Source organism: Grammomys surdaster, unplaced genomic scaffold, assembly GCF_004785775.1.
Source record: "Grammomys surdaster isolate TR1022 unplaced genomic scaffold, NIH_TR_1.0 126398, whole genome shotgun sequence".
In the NCBI taxonomy this organism is placed as follows: Eukaryota; Metazoa; Chordata; class Mammalia; order Rodentia; family Muridae; genus Grammomys; species Grammomys surdaster.
This window is the reverse complement of record NW_021621192.1, coordinates 2,312,191-2,323,163: the sequence shown is the minus strand read 5'-3', so window position 1 is coordinate 2,323,163 and position 10,973 is coordinate 2,312,191. Positions and strand designations below refer to the sequence as shown.

The 10,973-nt window shown below is 42.6% G+C and overlaps 1 long non-coding RNA gene across 1 annotated transcript in view; it reads left to right on the top strand.

Annotated features, from left to right (window-relative positions):
* LOC114614636 overlaps positions 1 to 8,999 on the top strand; it is a 17,547-nt gene extending 8,548 nt beyond the window's left edge. Inside the window, exon 3 of the long non-coding RNA XR_003710367.1 lies at positions 8,589 to 8,999. This is a non-coding gene — a long non-coding RNA (uncharacterized LOC114614636). The remainder of the gene's footprint in view (positions 1 to 8,588) is intronic.
* Positions 9,000 to 10,973: the final 1,974 nt, after the last annotated feature.

The window sequence follows — 10,973 nt, the reverse complement described above, 5'->3', positions numbered from 1 at the left end:
TACTGCCCTCTGCAGCACCCACACCTACTGCCCTCTGCAGCACCCACACCTACTGCCCTCTGCAGCATCCTCTACTACTGCACTCTGCAGCATCCTCACCTACTGTCAGTCCTCTGCAGCATCCCCACCTACTGCCCTCTGCAGCACCCACACCTACTGCCCTCTGCAGCACCCACACCTACTGTCAATCATCTGCAGCATCCCCACCCACTGTCAATCATCTGCAGCATTCCTACCCACTGTCAGTCCTCTGAAGCATCCCCACCTACCTTCCTCTGCAGCACCCCCACTTGTTGTCATCTCGTTAGTATTGATTTCCTCAGCATTCTCTGTTAATATCTCTTGGGCTACTAATTAGCTTCATGTCCCTGTCACTAAAGACAGGAAGTTAAACTTACAAAAAGAAACTTTATTTAACACATGATTCTGGAGGCTTTAGTCTAAGATTTGTAACTTTGTTACTTAGGCCTCTAGGGAGGGTGCTGAATGACAACAACAGGGAATATTTGGTTCTGAGATAACCACTCACATCATGATCCAGAAAGGAGGAAAAGAGAGGGAGGTAGTAGGTAGACCAGGGTCCTATAATCCCCCATGCCCCCAATTACCTAAAAAAACCTCTCACTACCTCTCATTTTGTCTAAGTCCACAGCATATCTCAGTATACAACCCTGCAGACCAAACTTTACAAATGGACTTTTGTGGAACACTCATCCAAACACAGCAGTGAGGAAATATGATATTCCAACCTTTACTCACCCAACAGCCAATATCGCACACCCTGCAGCTTGTGGATGTGTCCAAATGGTATCAGTTACATTCACTTATAGTAAATATTATACAGCTGAGATTCTTCAAGAAGCCAAAATCTGATTCAATAAATTTTACTCACAAGGTTCAAGCTAAAGGGCCAACCCATATGCACTGGTTCAACTATTCTTTATTTTCAACTTGCTCTTCTCAGAAAGCTGTGTGTGAAGAGAACAAGTTTCTTTCTACCCAAGCCCTTGGCTCTACACATGGGATGTCAATGAGTTTCAGAGAAGAGAGTCCTCTTCTTAGTTTTTATCATGAATCCTGGAATGAAAGCCAGTTGCCAGTAAACCTTTCTTTATGCCTGCTCAGCAAAATCATCAGTCTTTAACAGCTCCATTCAACACTGTTCCTGTTGCTTGGAAAAATACTGAGGAATCAATATAAAGATGAAAGGTTGTCCTTGGAGCCAAAGCATCTAGTATCTGGTTGGAACTCTTAAATATTTATTTTGTATTTGTGTGTGTGTGTGTCTGCGTGAATTTATGTGCACTGTGTGTGTGCAGGGCAAGAGGATGTCAAACACCCTATAACTGGAATTATAGATAGTTGTGAGTTGCCTGATATGGGTACTGGGAAGCAAACCCTTGTCTTCTGCAAGATCAGTAAGCACTCTTCACCTCCACGCTGTCTGGCATGAGTTCTTATGTGACTTTCCATTAGGAGTTTTTCTTGAATAAAAGGATGGTGCTAAAAATGCTTTCTGGTAGACCGGAGGACTGTTGGGTAAAAACACTCTCATTTGCCAAAGAGGAATTTCTCATCTATCGCTGATGGCTGAAAACATTACTGGCATTGAGGGAGATGGAAAAAGTTGGCATGTTTGCCTGACATGTGCAAAGCCCTGGCCCTGGTTTCTGTCATCAGCTTCATTTAAAATCACATGGTGGCTCGTGTCTGTAATCCCAGCAAAGGGAAGTGGAGGCAGGGGGATCAAAAGCTCAGGATAATCCTCAACCACATAGCTAGTTTGAAGCCAGCCTCAGCTACATGAGATCCTGTTTAAAATACATGCACACACACACACACACACACACACACACACACACACACACACGGGGGTGGGGTGGGGGGGAAGGGGGGAGAACTAACCAACAAACCCCAAAACAAACAGATCTTTGCTGACTCCCCTTATAGTTCGTTCCAGTCCAGTTGTAGATATGTCCTATTAAGTGGTCAGTCACAAAGTCACCTGAGTGACCCCATGTGAAGGTCCTCAGTTAGGAATCTGAGGATTCCCTCTGTCTCAGGTCATACCGTAGCAGTCCACTTTCCACATGTCAGGTTCAATGGTTCACATTTTCCTGATACAAGGCCTTGGGAACCTGAACAGATTCCAGACAAGTAACTGCCTAAACTAACAAACTGATGCATAGTCTCCATACTGTGCACTCCCAAAGAGGTACCTGCTTTGCCCAGTTATTTGCTTCTCTAGTTTTCTGTTTCCTCTTTGTCTCTCTGCTTCTTCTCAGACACAAGCTGAGTCTCACATGTGACACGAGAAAATAGCTGCTTACTTTCAAACACGCTATTGAGAGACACATTCCTGGGCCCTCCCTTCCTCTCAGTGCCTGGCCTGCTTTGCCCTCTCTCCAGGACATCATGACTCTGCACAGTCACCCTCACTCTGTAAGTCCCCATACTTGCCAGCAGTCATGCTGGCAGCCTGAGAGGCTGGCATGTCATTTTGCTAAGTAGTTTGGCACTTGGCAGCCTTTGCATCTCTATTCTGAAGTCTGGCTTCTAACTTCTGTGCTGAAGGCTGCATTCTGCTCTGTACAGAAGAACCCTCACCCCCTACACGGCCATTCAACCTCCTTCCTCCCACACCCACCAGAAGCACTGAGGTGTGGCTCCTCCTGGCATTGAATTACCACAGAGTGAACTGGTTTCACCTAGAGCCCATTCATGGGGGAGAACCCAGATGTGTCCACAAACCAAAATAAGGACAAATACAAGTTGAGCCCCCAGGTTAGGTTTTAGTGGATTTGAAAGAGGTGAGGAAACCAACAAATGCTTAGCCATTGCTAATCTAGGTGTGGTCAGTAACCAACATCTGTTGTAGTAAGAGGTAAGTGATATCTGCCACTCACAAGAGAGAAGTTGGGCTAAGATGTGGTCTTACCTAGGGGTTTTTAGAACCCTCAAGTAAGTGGAAAATGTACCCTAGCTAACTCTAATTTCTGCCTCTGCCCTGCAATTGCTGTAGGTCTATCTTAGTTTCTTTATCTCTCCTTCTGTTTGTGGGTAGGAACACTGAGCTGACTTCCTCTCTTGGCTGTTGAGTTTTTATTCTGTTCTGTTCTTTCATTTCTTTTTTTTTGTATGTCTTTTGTTGTTGTTGTTGTTGTATCATCTTTGATTTTATTTAATCATCTGTGTTCTTTCAAGCTTTTCCAGCCTAGGCCACAGGGGAAGTCTAAAAACAGTCTTTCCAGTAAATCTTGGCGCTGGGTCTATTTGAAGAGGTTAAAATTACTAGAGGCCAAAGATGTACAAGCTGGGTAATGTTTTAGAGGTAGCCTACATACAGCTCAGGTACCTAGTGACTGTCTGGATTCATGAAGGCTGGCCTGGGGCTTAGGACCATTGCATATGACTTCGTTCTGGCATAGGAGTAATAGTTGAGCTTCAGGGGCCATTCTGGAACCTAGGTTTACAAAACAATTTTAGAGCCTCAGTCTCTAGAGGCATTGGAGTTGATCCTGTTGGTATTAGACCCTGGATTTGAGTTTTCTAGAGCAGAGACACAGAGCAGTTAAAGTGTAGAATAAGACATTCAAGGCTGTCCAGTTGTAGGATCAACTGTCTGAAGCTGAGGCCTGATGTTTTGGAGCATCCTGAGTCTTGGTCTGTGGGTCAAGACTAGAGTCTAGAGCCATGAGAGGGGCTTGGTGCTGGAAAAGGCCTAGCCTTGATCTGTGTGAGAAGTTCTGGGGTTGCATGTACCAGGCTGGTAATTAGGACATGTCCAGAACTGCATTGTCAATTGGGTAGGGGCATCTGGCATCTGGAATGTCTTAACCATGAGGCTATCCAGATGGCCATGCTGTAATGTCTGTGGGGACACTGGGGTTGGCATGAGTAATGAGACTACAGGACAAGCCTAGAGACCATGGGACCATGGTCTTCTTAGTGAGATTGGAACGGGCATGAAAACGTGGACACTGGAGAGCAATCTAGAGACTGTGGCTAAGGGTGTTCTGTGAAACTGTTGTCCTGAGGTAGCCCAGTGTCTAGGTGTGTCAGTTTTGTTGTTGTTGTGGTAAAATATCTGACAGAAGCAACTGAAGGAAGGATGAATGGGTTGATTTTGGATTACAGCTCCAGAACACACAATATATCACAGCAGGAAAGGCATGAAGGCTAAAACAGGATGAAACATTGCATCTAATGTCAAGAAGTACACAGTGCTGGGTGCTTGTGTTTACCTTTCTTCTTTTTATTCAGTCTGGGAACTCAGCCCACAAAATGGGACCTCAGGGCATTTAGGGTGCCTTTGCACCCAAATTAACTTAATTGAGGTAATCTTCACTAACATGTCTAAAAACGGTTTCCATGGTGATACTAAATCTTGTTAAGTTGATGATTAATTCTAACCATCACCTAGGGGCTAAGCCACTGTTAAAACCCAATTCCCTCTTCTTGTTCCCCTAGAAGATAACCCCTGCCCTCCACTCAGTGGCTGTGCTGCCTGGGGTTTCAAGAGAAGTGGCAAGAAATCTATCCAGCCAAAACTCTTACAACTCTCTTTAATTTTTTCATTTATTAATTTTCTGCACTATACTCAAGTGCCAGTATCTCTAAGTTTCCTTAGCTCACCCATGGACAGTTCAAATTGATGTTTCTGCTGGAGGAGATGATCAGTGGAAAGTTCTGTTGTTACTAACTTTTCAAACAATGTTTTTATTAATTGTTTGAGAACTTCATGAATTTGGTCATATTAATCAAATTCCCTCAGATCTAACTCCCCTCCCTATCCACTGAACTTCATATCCTCTTTTCTTTAAAAACAAACATCATGTTCAAATTTTGCTGTACTCGTGGGTGCGGGACCATTTGCTGGAGCTTGGCTGACTTTCAAGGAGTCACACCCATAAAGAAAAATGACCCCCCCCCCCAGCAGCTATCCGGTTGCCATAACTCCCCAATCAGGGGTGGAACTTCATGCCCTCTTGTTCTATGCTGGGATTTTCATCTGACTTGAGCTTGCAGAAGGCTTGTGAATGTTGTTACAACTGCTGTGAGTTCATTTGTGCCCTGTGTGGTTTTTCTTTGCTGTCATCCACCCCTTGGCTCTTACAATCTTTCTGCCCACTTTTCCATAGTGATCCCTGAGCCTTGATAGAAGAGGGCATGATACAGATGCCTCATTTAAGTATTGCCCTAGTTAGAGTTTTCCTGCTGTGAACAGACACCATGACCAATATAAGTCTTATAAAGGATAACACTTAACTGAGGCTGGCTTACAGATTCTGAGGTTAAGTCCATTGTCATCAAGGTAAAAACATGGTGGCACTCAAGCAGGCATGGTGCAGGAGGAACTGAGAGTTCTACACCTTCATCTGAAGGCTCCTAGCAGAATACTGGCTTCCAGGCAGTTAGGATAAGGGTCTTAAAACCCACACCCACAGTGACACACCTACTCCAACAGGGCCACACCTTTTAAAAGTACTACTTCCTGAGCCAAGCATATAGAAACCATAACAAACTTTCCGTAGTCTCTAACTCACTGGACTTTGTCCAGCTATATGTCTCTCACTAATTGCCATCTACTGCAAAAGAAGCTTCTATAGTGAGGTTGAGAGATGCACTGCTTTTTGAGTATAATTATCAATCATTAAGAGCCTATTTAATATCTTTTATATTATGTCCAGTATGGTGTATTATTGGTTACTCTTGTCTTACAAGCAGTTAGAGAGGTAATTCCATTTTCAGATTCTTCAGAATAAAGAAATCCTCTACACCGCTTTGTTCCTTCTTTCATTTGGAACAGAGACTGGCATCCAGAGGAGGAAACCAAGACTAATGAGTGTTGTAATGTGCTTCTTGGAAAACGGAGGATTCACAGACGCAGAACTTGATGTTAGGGCTTCAGATGGTGAGGACTCGTCCTATTTTCCTTGAACCTGGACATTGCCTAAGAGTGACAGGAGGGAGCCAATGACATGTGAGCAAAATAACACACAGCCCTCTCTCCCGCAAACACACACTGGTGTCCCAGCTCCTGTTCTCTCGCACTTCAGTCTACAGTTACTGAAGATATTTCAGACTGTGTAGCCCAAGAATAGGGCCCTGCAAGTCTGTCCTCAGTTACTGCAGGGAGGACAGCTTCTCTGATAAGATCCTACACTTAGAGGAGTTGTGCTATTGTGTGGGACATGCAGCAGCAAAGCCGACCAGATACTGAGCAATACAGAACACTTGGGTATAAGACTTATGGTCTTTTTATGGTGTCTTGTTTTGTGAATGTCTAAGTAGCCAAACTTTGAAGTTCCCTCTTTACCCTCTCCTGACCTTCCTCCTTCCTCATCCTTTTCATCATTTCCTCTCACGTCCTCTTTCAGCTCTTCTTGTCTATTTCAAACTTCAATTAACAGATATGTGGCGGGTTGCAGTTATTGGAATTGACAAGCTGTTTCTTTTCTCCTGAGAGCATATTTTCAAGAACTTTCCCTATTCCACATACACAAGCCCCAACCTCTCCTTGTTCTAGTGTTTTACCCCTGAGTAGATCAGGGAAAAGAAAGGAAGTGGCCTCCTGAGGAACAGCAGACTCTCCACAGAGCTAGGAAGTCCTGCTGAAGCTTATGAAGGTCCAACCTCCTCTTTGAAAACTAGCAAACCTGACGTTTGCCGCCCACACAGGCAGCTGACATGTGGCTGCAAACAGACTCTACAGAGCAGTTTCTTGGCAAGGTGTGATGAATGTGGTTTGATCCTCTCTCCCTCAGTGTATGGAAATAGTATATTTCTAGTGACTGAGGAGGGAAATGTGCTGCAGAGGTACTATGAATAATTTCTGTGGCTTTGTGTGCCATAATGTCTTCATTCTATGGTCTCCTCAAGTATATTCTATCACCCAGGGTTTTTCAATTTGTATTGTGATCTTGATATGCACATCATTTTGGTTTTATATTATTGGGTATAATTATAGATTAATATATTTTCCCTTAACTTTAATTTATAAGCTTATTACCATATCCAAAAAACCTACACAAAACATCATAGCTAAAATGTACATATTAAGATATTACCATTTAAGTAATACATTGACTCTGAACATGGAGTTATAGTATACTATTAATGACTCATTCCTTCTTAAGAACACTCTCCTCTTTGATACTGTTTCTTTTCTCTCAATTGTAAAGAATCACATGTGATAAAGTGTGTCGAAATTGGACAATATAGGTCAGCCATTGACAGTGAGGTATTGCTGTTTATTAGTAAAGTAGAAATTTAGCATAACTTACTGAATCATATTCAGTTTTATATTCTTATTAAGCCCAAAGATGGCATTATTTGGTCAGGCTCATCTTATTTGAATGTATTTCACTTAGAAGATGTTAAAAAATTTTGTTCACTTCTATTGACTAAAATGTATTTCTTAATTTACTATACATAAGCTTTGCTGTGTATTTCCAACAATGGTGGAGAAGAGCAGATGGAACAGTTTGAATGTGAATTCAGTCTAACTGGTTAAGTTTGGGGTCAGTGTGAGAGATCTTGTATTGAACATGATGCCTGTGGTTGAGTTCAGTTGATTCTGACTTAAGGGAGGGATGAAGCACTATCTCCATGTCCAGTCTTTGTTCAAATCTCATCTTTGAAATTCAATCCTGAAACTCTGGAGTTGATTCCAGATGAAAATTACAGTACAGATATTAAATTTAGAAGATTTTAGCTAAGCTCTATCCATCACTGTATGCAAACAGTCCTCATGACCTTCTGAGATACAAAGATACACATGTGGACATGATTTGGATGTGTGGGTGGATTGGAGTGGCAGTCCTATACAGAACTGGAAATTGTTTAAGAATTCTCAACCATTCACTCCACATGTCTTTTGATTTCCTCTTTGTAAAGGCATTGTTCTGGCTAGGCTACCCAGTGCCACCATCAGCAGGAGGCAGGGCCAGCTCTCCTGCTCTCATGACCTTGAGTTAAAACAGAACACAGAGCATAGAATTGGAGGAAGTTCATTTAATTTTACAAAGGTACATATCCTAATGCCAAATTCTCTTATATTGTTCTTTGATTAAAAGTATCTTCGCATTATGAGAGATACAATAATTTGTCTTTTAGCCTTCTTCATTTCTCTTAAAAATTTTGTTTTAGTCTTCTTTTTTCTTTTTAAGATGTGGATTTTAATATTAATCCTTGCCTGTGGGGCTGTGAGAGGCAGTTGAGTACCTGGTCCAGTAGGCCTTGCACCCTAGAGACCCTTACCCTCCAGAGATGGTAGAAGTTCAGCCTTGCTCCTGGGCCCCTGGCTCCTTTCACATAGCTACAGCTCCTTCCACAGAGAGGTTTATGGCCATCGGTCACATAGCATAGGTAAAGGGTATGACACATGCCACAGAGCCTCAAGACATCTCCATATTCATAAGATACCTAAAGGCCAGAGGGCATAGCAAATTAAGAATTCCTTCCCAGACCCTTCTTGCTAAAGGTATTTAACCTCAGGCCTGCTCTGAGAATACGAGGTATAGCTTCATCCATTTTCTGACATGACAATAAACATTTTAAGATCATGGACTATCTCTCTTCTTTAGGGCCGGCCATGGAGAACCGTAGAGAAGGTCTTCAACTACAGAGCTTCAGTCAAGTCTATTGCCAAGACCTCTCTACCCTTCCAGCAATAGAGGCCACAAACTCAAGCTAGCAAGCCGAGCTAGTCATGACCCAGCCAAGAGAGTTGCCAAGACCAAGAGCCCCTTCCCTGAGAACTAGTTGGTTCCTGGCCACCTTGGCCCAGGGACCCCAAACCCAAGAGCTCCAGCTCCCACAGGACCCCAGATTGTGTTCTCTCCATCCCCAGAGTGGAGTCCTGCAGCTTCTCAGTCAGGCGTCCGCCCGGTGCTGGCCTGGAGTGAACCCGGTCAAATTCCTGTGTCCCTGCCTCCCTGAGCTGCAGCCCAGTCCCTTGGGGCAACAGACACCACGGGACACACAAGTCAACCCAACAGGACTCACATCCATGCTCATGCCAAAGCCTAACAATTGCCCTTGGTTTTGAAAGGATTTCATGAAATACTTTGGTATCACTGTCTGTGTTTATCATCAAACTTCCCAGATTGTTGAATCTGTGAATTGGCATCTTTCACCAATGTTAGCAAATACTATGATCTCACCTTCTTCTTTCTTTTCCTGGTGGGGACATCATTACATGTGTGTTAGAGCTCTGTGTTATTCTGCACCTCTCCTCTCCACTCATGTTGTCCTGTAACTATTTCTATATCCTTGACTTCTATATTCTCCCCACCTTTTCCTTTAACTCACTTTCCCATTGTCAAATCCATCCAATTTTTAATATAGGAGATTATATCTTGTTAGTTCTAGACTGTACATTTATGTTTTAAATCAAGCATAATTCTCCCCACCTTTACCTACTCTTTCCATCCTCTGTGATTTGCCCAAGCCGTATGACCATCGGTATTTTGAGTGCCTTGCCTGATATACTGGAATCTTGATCATCTCATCTATTGTTAAGTTTACTGTTTTCCATACTTTTTTTCTCTTGATCACTAAAATTTTCCATTATTTTGTGAGGCATATCAGAGATTAAGTATATTAAAAAATGATACTTATTGAAGGGTCATATCTTTCACCAGACAGCATATCCCTCTACTTGTGCAGATCATATAGTGGCTACCAAGAGAAGCTAGCCTTCATGAGGAAATGATTCAGTCTCTGTTGACATCTATTTCCATCTTATGCCTGAAGTAGCCACCTCAAGTTTTAGATTGAAAGCCCCATTGACCTCAAGACTGAAAAAGTTCAGAATTTCCAGCTCTGTCATTCATGAGTTTCCATCGAGCTCTTCTGCCTCCTCTCCAGACACCCTAATCGTCTATCAAATGTCTTGACTTAGAGACAAATGAATTGCCGAAGGCACTGCTTTGTCTCAGGTTTCACTTAGCCTTTTGGATAGTCTTGGACCACCTTTCCACACTGTAGTGTTGCTGCAGATATCTAGAACTCAGCCAGGGTTACATGGGACAAATTATCCATGAACACAATTGAAGACGCCCCTAAGGTTGTTAACTGACTTCACTGAACTCCTACACAATCACCCAAACAAAAACAAGGCTGGTTTCTTTGTTTCTCTAGAACTTAACTTCAGGGCGTGCTCCAAACCTGATTTCTAAAGGAGAAAAATTTCTTATATCTCAAGGGAAAATATCAGTTCACCTCAGAAGTTTTATTCCCACATGTTGGAGCCTTTTTGTTTTCTCATGACTGGATTGGTACGGCGCAGCCTGTGAATCGAGTAGCCAAGTATCTTTCTAAATCTATTGTGTAAGCCAGAATCTAAGCCTTTACAAATCAGTTTCTGGGCTTGAGAGGTGATGGCTCATTGGATGAGGCCATTACTCTTCCAGAGGACTGGGGTTCAGTTCCAGCACCTATACCAGGAAGCTCACAACCTCTTGTAACTGCAGCTGCAGGGACTTCTTATACCTCTAGACTCTGAGCACACCCTAACACATGTGGTCACATGCAAAACAACACAACACAACACACACACACACACACACACACACACACACACACGATTGAAAATAAAATATGTCTTTAAAAAAAGAAATTCAATTGCTAAGTAGTAACTATTTAATATGAGCAGGACAATAGTGAACTAAACAAATGGCTTATAAAGACAAGAAACACAGTTAATTGTTTCCCATTACCCTAAAGCACTGTGCTCTGCCTCATGGCTCTATTCAATTTACAGCATCACACTCATGCACTTTCTTGCTACTCACAAAACAAATTTGGCTTCAAAACAAATTTGGTTTTTTGCTTGCTCATTCACAGAACCTCAATGTTCTAGAGATGAAGAATCTACAGACAGTAGTTAGCTATTTCACTCAAAAGGCATTGCTAATTTACCGATTTCTATCTATTTTTATGGATAGTGGATTCGTAGTATAATTTTA